Genomic DNA, 9,471 nt, shown 5'->3' on the forward strand with positions numbered 1-9,471 from the left:
AAAAACAGATTGTAAGAGCTTCTACAAGTATATAAAAAGGAAGAGATTAGCACAAGTAAATATGGGTCCCTTACAGGCAGAGACAGGAGAAATTATAATGGGGAAAAAGGAAATGGCAGAGACGTTAAACAAATATTTTGTATCTGTCTTCACAGATAATAAAAAATATTGGAAATATTGGGGAACCAAGAGTCTAATGAGAGGGAGGAACTTAAAGCAATTAAGATTAGTAAAGAAAAAGTATTAGAAAAATTAATGGGACTAAAAGCTAACAAATCCCGTGGACCTGATGGCCTACATCCTAGGGTTTTAGAAGAGGCTGTAGAGATAATGGATGCATTGGTTTTGATCATCCAGAATTCTCTAGATTATAGAACAGTCCCCGTGGATTGGAAGGTAGCAAATGTAACCCCGCTATTCAAGAAAGGAGGGAGAGAAAAAATAGGGAACTATAGGTCAGTTAACCTGACATCAATAGTGAGGAAAATGCAAAAATCTATTATTAAGGACGTAGTAACAGGGCACTTAGAAAATCATAATATGATTAGACAGAGTCAATACAGTTTTATGAAAGGGAAATTGTGTTTGACAAATCTATTTTAGAGTTTTTTAAGGGTGTAACCAGCAGGGTAGATAAGAGGGCACCAGTGGATGTAGTATATTTGGGTTTTCAAAAGGCATTCGATAAGGTGCCACACAAGAGGTTGTTACACAAGATTAGGGCTCATGGGATTGGGGGTAATATATCAGCATGGATTGAGGATTGGTTAACGGACAGAAAACAGAGAGTAGGAATAAACGAGTTATTCTCAGGTTGGCAGGTTGTAACTAGAGGGGTGCCGCAAGGATCAGTGCTTGAGCCTCAGCTTGACAAGATAGATGCTGAGAGGATGTTTTCCCTGGCTGGAGAGTCTGAAACTAGGCGACATAGTCTCAGGATAAGAGGTTGGACATTTAGGACTGAGATGAGAAGGAATTTCTTCACTCAGAGAGTTGTGAATATTTGGAATTCTCTACCCCACTGGGCGGTGGATGCTCAGTCATTGAGTATATTCAAGACTCAGATCGATAGATTTTTGGAGTCTAAGGGAATCAAGGGATATGGGGATCGAATGGGAAAGTGGTATTGAGGTCGAAGATCAGCCATGATCTTATTGAATGGTGGAGCAGGCTCAAGGACCGTATGGCCCCACTCCTGCTCCTATTTCTTATATTCTGATGTCAGGACTGCTCGGGCGGCTCCCTGCAATATGCCCCTGATAGAGTGTCACGTATTGCCGTCTGCTGTATGTTGCACAACACTGCATTGCAATGAGGCCTGTGTTTAAAGGAAGAAGACCAGTAGAGGCAATCATCATCAGATGACTGGAAAGCCTAAGGGGAAGGCCAGGAAGGAGCAGAGGAGGGAGGGCCACATCAGTGCCTCGCAGTAAGAGATGTTAGGATTCCACTGAACTTCTCACACTCCTGCCCTGAGAACTTACAAAGTATAATGGTTCTTGTCACATTCTTCACCACTCCCCCCATCCTTTACTGAAAAACATTCAAACCATTCAGACAACTTCTATATCAGTGGCATTCTGACTGTACAGACCAAGAACCTGCTATTAAACCACTCTGCAGACCAAAGTCCCAAAGGCTATAAAGGCAATTAATTTAATGCCAAACCTAAGGGAGATAATTTTGACTTTGGACGATAGTGTAAAACAGGCAACAGCGGATCAGCTGCCAGATATACATCTCCCCCTTCCTCCATCTTGGTTCAATTATTTCCCCACCCTCTAACCAGCCTTGACCTGAACACTGTCCTTGGTCCTGACTCCCTATGTACTATGCCACGGTAGATCGACTAGCATTATTTAAAAGTTTTAAACTAATCAAATCCAGCCCACAATCCCATTAATATTAGAAGTGAACAATTTACAAATCAGTTTTTGGTTCAGATTTAATTCAGATCAGTACCTAATTCAAAATTAAGATTAATTTAACTAGGGCGCATTGGCCTAGAAATTCAATGACACTGTGACCATTTTACAGGTGTAAAACAGATGCCAAGCATCCATTAGGGCGGGCGGCATGCGCACGTGCGTTCTGAGATGGAAGTGCGCCTCCCACCATATTGGTATAGGCATGAAAAGATGAATCTAGAGCCACCACCTGAAACAGGCATTAAGCACTCTGTATATACAAATAGAGGACCTAATGGCTGTTTGAGACCACCTTTTAAAATTGGGTTGCTGGGCCGGCTGCATTCAGGAAAACTGGGTCTACATGACATGTGGTAAATGTAGCATGTTTTGGAGGAACAGGTGACTTTGGACCTATGGTTCCCAAAGCTCTCCACCACTGGAGTCATCCTCGCATCATGTCTGGGTCTGTTGTAGACTAATTGATAGAGATACAACGTTCTTTACAGCCGTCTGACCTTAACATTGAGTTTAACAACTTTACGCCTTAACCACTGCTCCCATTTTCTCTTCGATAACAGGACGGCTGCACCAGAGCCACTGGGAGTGGAGGAGGTGTGGGCTGGTGCTTGGGGTGGGATCCCCTATCGGTACACGGCCAGCGGAGTGGTCCACAGCCGTGGGGTCTAGTTGCCTTTCTTCCGCTACATTACTGAGCCTGAAAGCCTTCTGTTTGCCAGATTTTCCATACTTCCTTACTCCTCTGCTATTCTGCTGTAGCCATTTACATCTCCTCTGGACCCATCTTTTGTTTTTTACCTATGTTATTATCATCTCCTTTTGCCTTGCACCATCATCACTTTTGCCATTTAATCACTCCTACTCTCCACCCTATCACAGACCTCTCCCTTCTGTTCTTTCCCTGTCCCCTTCTCCCTGGCTTGGCACTTACTTAAAAGCTGTTCATTTCTAACATCTTCCAGTTTGACCTGAAACGTTAATACTGTTTCTCTGTCCACAGATGCTGCGTGACCTGCTGAGTGTTTCCAGCATTTTCTGTTTTCTTCAGATTTCCAGCATCCGCAGTAGTTTGCTTTAGTTGATGGAGATTGATTGCTGTGATTAGTCAACAACTCCATTATCATTGTATTATGCGACTACCAGGATGATAGACCTTGGTAGTTTTTATCTAACAATTCCTATGTTCCTATGCACATGCGGCCTAACCAGCGGTCCTTATAGGGACCGCTGCAGACCGTCACCAAAAAGGTAAGTTTTATAATAATTTTATAATAATTACCTGAATGTAGAGTTGGGAGGAGCAGTAGTGCTTCCCCCGGCTTCACATTAGAACCATGAGTCGCTGCTGGCCACCGCTCGGCCCCTCCCAATCACTTCCCCGCCTCTCCTGGTCGCCCCCCTCCTTCTCGATCACTTCCCCCCACCCCTCTTGCAAGACCTACCTGAGGGCTGCTGCTGACGACGAAGTGGCCGAAATTGAAATGTCTTTGCTAGCAAGCTGCCTGGGGACGTTCAGCAGGTGTCTGCAATTCGCCGGTCTGATGCAAATGAGGCCCGAAGCCCAATATTCAGTGGGCCTCAGGTCTACTTGAAATGTTCCCTGCGCCCAGTTTGCGCCTGACAACATGAACCAATTTCTAGGTCATTAAGTCAATTCAGCATTAACTCAAGCTAAAAGTATAATTTAATTGAGAAGCAACATGCAAAATAAATACAAACCTAACAATGCTTAAATGCATGGTATGTTCCATTAGCATAATTTTGAATTCACATCAAAGGAAGCAAAGCAAGAACTTGCATTTATATAGTATCTTATCATGTCCTCAGGACAACCTCAAAAAGCTTTACCACCAATGAATGACTTTTGAACTGAAGTCACTGTTCTTATGTAAACAAATGTAGCAGCCAATCTGTGCAGAGCAAGGCCTACAAACAGTAAATGAGATGAATGAACAGTTAATCTGTCTTTGATGTTGTTGGTTGAGGGGCAAATGTTAACCAGAACACCAGGAGAATGCCACACTCTTCAAATATTGTTGTGGTATCTTTAATGCCATCTGGACAGGAGGTGCGAGGGGGGCTTGGTTTAAAGTCTCATCTGAAAGACAGCACCTCTGACAGTAAGCACTCCCTCAATACTGTAATGAAAGGGTCGATTTTAACTAGGGGCACATTCGGAGTGGGCAGGATGCGAGGTGTGAGGGAAAGCCCCACAGAGAGTGCAGCCTGAGGCCAGAGCCATTTTCACTCTGGGGCCTCATTTAAATACTCCACCATTGCCTGAAACACAGGAACAGGAGTAGACAATTCAACCCCTCAAGCCCGTTCCGCCGTTAAATTAGATCATGGCTGATCTGTATCATAAATCCACCTACCCGCCTTGATTCCGAAACTGGCAGGAGTAACATGAGGACTGACGACAGGAGCCCAAGGACACTATGGAACCAATGGAACGATCCCTGGCATGAAATGAGTGCACCCTGGGGGTGCCGGCGTGGGGAGTTAGAGGCAGGTCTGTGGGTGGGGAGGTTCAAGGACGACTTGCAGGACCAAGGGGAGCACTCCTGCTCCTCCTGGCCAACAAGGTTCCCTCAAAAAAGTAAATTTTTTAATGCTTACCGTGGCCTCTTCTGGTCACTTCACTGTCTTCCGCCAGGTCTTGCTGTTGGACTTGGCCCCTTGCAGGCCACGACTTTCACATTTTGATTAGGCTCCCGCCTGTCTGTGGTGGGCGTTCTCCATGCTACTGCAAACCCAGCAATTAAAACAACAGGGGGGCGGGAACACAACGGCCTTCACCCGGCCACCATTTTAACCCACCGCCCGCACCATTCCCACCCACTGGGTTAAAATTGGGGCTGATGTATCAGCCTAAGTTCTGGGGTGAGGCTTAAATCCACAGCCTTTTGACTCAGGGGTGAGAGTGCTACCAACTGAGCCAACATGCACTTTCTTATATTTGCAGATAAAAATTGTGGGTTTTTTATTCGTTCATGGGATGTGGGCATCACTGGCAAGGCCAGCATTTATTGCCCATCCCTAATTGCCCTTGAGAAGGTGGTGGTGAGCCGCCTTCTTGAACCGCTGCAGTCCGTATGGTGAAGGTTCACCCACAGTGCTGTTAGGAAGGGAGTTCCAGGATTTTGACCCAGCGACGATGAAGGAACGGTGATATATTTCCAAGTCGGGATGGTGTGTGACTTGGAGGGGAATGTGCAGGTGGCGTTGTTCCCACGTCCCTGCTGCCTTTGTCCTTCTAGGTGGTAGAGGTCGCGGGTTTGGGAGGTGCTGTTGAAGAAGCCTTGGCGAGTTGCTGCAGTGCATCCTGTGGATGGTACACACTGCAGCCACGGTGCGCCGGTGGTGAAGGAAGTGAATGTTTATGGTGGTGGATGGGGTGCCAATCAAGCGGGCTGCTTTGTCCTGGATGGTGTCGAGCTTCTTCAGTGTTGTTGGAGCTGCACTCATCCAGGCAAGTGGAGAGAATTCCATCACACTCCTGACTTGTGCCTTGTAGATGGCTTTGGGGAGTCAGGAGGTGAGTCACTTGCCACAGAATATCCAGCCTCTGACCTGCTCTTGTAGCCACAGCATTTATGTGGCTGGTCCAGTTAAGTTTCTGATCAATGGTGACCCCCAGGATGTTGGTGGTGGGGGATTCGGTGATGGTAATGTCGTTGAATGTCAAGGGGAGGTGGTTAAACTCTCTCTTGTTGGAGATGGTCATTGCCTGGCACTTGTCTGGCGCGAATGTTACTTGCCACATATCAGCCCAAGCCTGGATGTTGTCCAGGTCTTGCTGCATGTGGGCACGGACTGCTTCATTATCTGAGGGGTTGCAAATGGAACTGAACACTGTGCAATCATCAGTGAACATCCTCATTTCTGACCTTATGATGGAGGGAAGGTCATTGATGAAGCAGCTGAAGATGGTTGGGCCTAGGACACTGCCCTGAGGAACTCCTGCAGCGCTGTCCTGGGGCTGAGATAATTGGCCTCCAACAACCACTACCATCTTCCTTTGTGCTAGGTATGACTCTAGCCACTGGAGAGTTTTCCCCCGATTCCCATTGACTTCAATTTTACCAGGGCTCCTTGGTGCCACACTCAGTCAAATACTGCCTTGATGTCAAGGGCAGTCACTCTCACCTCACCTCTGGAATTCAGTTCTTTTGTCCATGTTTGGACCAAGGCCTGCAGCCGAGTGGTCCTGGCGGAACCCAAGCTGAGCATCGGTGAGCAGGTTATTGGTGAGTAAGTGCCGCTTGATAGTACTGTCGACGACACCTTCCATCACTTTGCTGATGATTGAGAGTAGACTGATGGGGCGGTAATTGGCCGGATTGGATTTGTCCTGCTTTTTGTGGACAGGACATACCTGGGCAATTTTTCACATTGTCGGTAGATGCCAGTGTTGTTGCTGTACTGGAACAGCTTGGCTGGAGGCGCAGCTAGTTCTGGAGCACAAGTCCTCAGTACTGCAGGCGGGATGTTGTCGGGGCCCATAGCCTTTGTTGTAAAAATTATGTAATATAGATTTATAGATAAATAAAAAATCAAAATAGTGAAGGATTCCTTTTTATAATAGTTCAATCTGTGTCAAGCATGCGTTCACTCCAAAAGTTTATACTTTTTCTTTTGTTTCTATCTAGTTCATGTCCTGGACCCTCAATAATCCACATTAGTGATATCTCTAATACATGCTTCTTAGCACCGGCATAAGATCTGTTTTATTAGGTTTATTAAACAGTTGGAAATAAAGAACTCAGCTCCCGACTCCCCAAAACCTCTCTACCACCTGTAAGGCATGTCAGGAGTGTGATGGAATACTATCCACTGAATGGATGCAGCTGCAGCAACACTCAAGAAGCTCGACACCATCCAGGACAAAGCAGTCCACTTGATTGGCACCCCAATCCTAGGAAGATAGGAACAGGAGTAGGCCGTTCAGCCCCTCGAGCCTCGAAGCTCCCCTCCCAAGTCACACACGTCCTGACTTGGACATATATTGCCATTCCTCCATAGTCGCTGGTTCAATATCTGTCAATTCCCTACCTAACACCATTGAGTGAGCTCCATCATAATGACTGCAGTGGTTCAGGAAGAAGGCCCACTACTGTTTTGCCAGGGTAGCTGGGAATGGGCAATAAATGTAACCTTGCCAGTGTCTCCCATATCCTGAAAACAAACAGATGAAGAAGCTGAGGAATTCTCCTGACTCATTTTACCTTAGAGTGGTGCAATGAAGGATTGACAAAAAAGATCATTTTTATCTATTTATCAATCCAGCTTAAACTAAATAAAAAATCAGTGCAGGTATTTTTTTATTCAGTGGTTTAAAATTAACGGTTAGTTTCAACGGTGGGTTATGAAATCAAAATCTTTACTGGCTTTTGTCTTCAGGCGAGAAGTTGCAGAAATCTCTATATTCATGAAATATAGATCACTTACCCACAATGTATCGAAACACCCGATGAAAGGTTACTGTCAGTAGTGCTGCTGGTGTAGTGGTATCATGTAAGATTCCCATTCTTATGACCTGGGTTTGATTCCTGGGCAGTGCAGTGTGTTTTAATTCATCATCTGCAAGTTCGATTCCCGGGCGGAGACTTTAATTCACCAGCGTCATCTTCTTTTAAGCAACTTGCTCTTAATAAAAATGCAACTAGTTACATTTTGTGAACAGCAATCCTGTGGATTAAATTCTGAGCACGTGTGTAATTGCAAGGTTCCATTTCATATTTTGACTTGCAAAGTATTTACATGGCCCGACAGCACTGAGGAGCTCAGAATTTATTTGAAAGTTTGTGTTGAGTTAGCTGTTCACTTTAATTCATTCTTAAATATGTTATAATTTCGGCACGAGGAATTGAAAGATTTAATTTGTTTGTTCAACCAAGTCGCTTCATATAGTCAATTGTAATAATGGAGACTATCACTTTGCTGCAAAGTTTTTGCAAATTGTTATCCAGTGTATGATGGAGAAGAACTTGCATTTATATAGCGCCTTTCATGACCTCAGGACCTCCCAAGGTGCTTTATAGCCAATGAATTACTTTTGAAGTGTAGTCACTGTTGTAATATAGGAAAGGGTAAAACTGTAGTAGTGAAAGGAAATCATGTTAAAAGAGACTTTTGTTTACTCTGGCAGAATTAATTTCCCCAGAAATGAAAGTAGGTTGGTACAACTTGTGCTGCTTATACCTTGGACATGATGTACTTTACTTGCTTGGACAGCTAAAGGCACTTGATCCAGCCTTATCTGCTTATGCCGCTACTGGGAAATCATTGTTATCATAGACTTTCACTTTCCTCAGGGCGAAAAGCCGAAGTCAATGGAAAAGAAAATCGGATGTGGTGTATACCGGGCTACCCATCTGCTAACTCTAACTTCCCGCCCTTGCTCAAAGTGAAAATCCCCATACGTGTTTAATTCTCTGATGCAAGAATTACTTCTTTCCTGGAGGCAGTGATTCATGCTGGAGTATAGTTTCATAAGTGCTGGTTACCCATTGGTACCTCATAACCAAGTGGTCATTCGTCCTATGTGAACCTGGCCAGTTATTGGTGGTGGGTTATTTAACTGTGTAGGAAATCAACATTACAGTTGAGCCAGATCCTATCCCTATCTAGGGGTAAGATTTCCTCTTAGCCTTGCTTTTGTGATTTTTGTGATTTTGCCACAAATAGTGAACAGAACTTCTAACAGGGGTTGTTGGACGACATTTAGGAGCTGGAACCCTATCAAATTTTTTTTGGGCCCTCTCTCTTACACAGAGATTTTGAGGCCAATTGCAGTGCTCCTGTTGCCCTAGTTAAATCGTCAGCTAATTCTGCAAAGATCAAGGGATTGACCCTGCGCCCTTCTTGTTATGTATGACTCAATGTCAAGCCATGCAGTGGATTTACCCACAGGAAGTTCCTGTCCCTTTCATTACTGCATGAACCTCCTTTCTTCAATTGTCTGAGTGTGCAAAAATCCAAGCCAGAAGATCAAAGTCAAATCATTAAATTATCAGTGAGCATTGTGGAGTAGCTGACAATTCTTCATGTCCATGCACAAAATAGTAAACATACAGAATTCTTTTATAGTCTTTATCACAGACAACTCAGTTCCTTTCCCTATGAACTGTATTCTTCCTTGCTGTGGTTGTATAACCAAGCTGTCCAACCTACTGCATTTCATTAAGATATAGCTTGTGGGAGAATGTTAGCTTGCTTGTGTCTGGAGGAAGAGGGCTGCCAATTGATATCCAGGACTTGGACTTGTCTGGGTTCTAATGTGATGTGGCACAACTCAGGAAGCTTTAGGTTGACACAGGAGATTTATTTTCCTCTACTTCAGAATAATAAACACTTGTTAAGTAAATACCCTGTTTGCTTCAATTCAGTGAAAGCTTAGTAAGAATTTTCTGTTGCTCATTCATTTATATATTTTTAATTTATGATGCTAGCTTCTGAAATGTGAACACCTTCACATGCTCTGTTGTTTCTACTTCCAGTAATTTGACTGTTTACAATAATAAAAATCAAGTAACAGATT

General features: G+C 44.3%; 1 non-coding gene across 1 annotated transcript; it reads left to right on the plus strand.

Moving 5' to 3' along the window:
• The first annotated feature begins 7,421 nt into the window (after nucleotides 1-7,421).
• trnag-ccc (transfer RNA glycine (anticodon CCC)) lies at nucleotides 7,422-7,492 on the plus strand. The gene has a single exon. It is a non-coding gene; the product is annotated as a tRNA-Gly (tRNA).
• The last annotated feature ends 1,979 nt before the right edge of the window (nucleotides 7,493-9,471 follow it).

This window comes from Heptranchias perlo, chromosome 22 (assembly GCF_035084215.1).
Source record: "Heptranchias perlo isolate sHepPer1 chromosome 22, sHepPer1.hap1, whole genome shotgun sequence".
Classification (NCBI taxonomy): Eukaryota; Metazoa; Chordata; class Chondrichthyes; order Hexanchiformes; family Hexanchidae; genus Heptranchias; species Heptranchias perlo.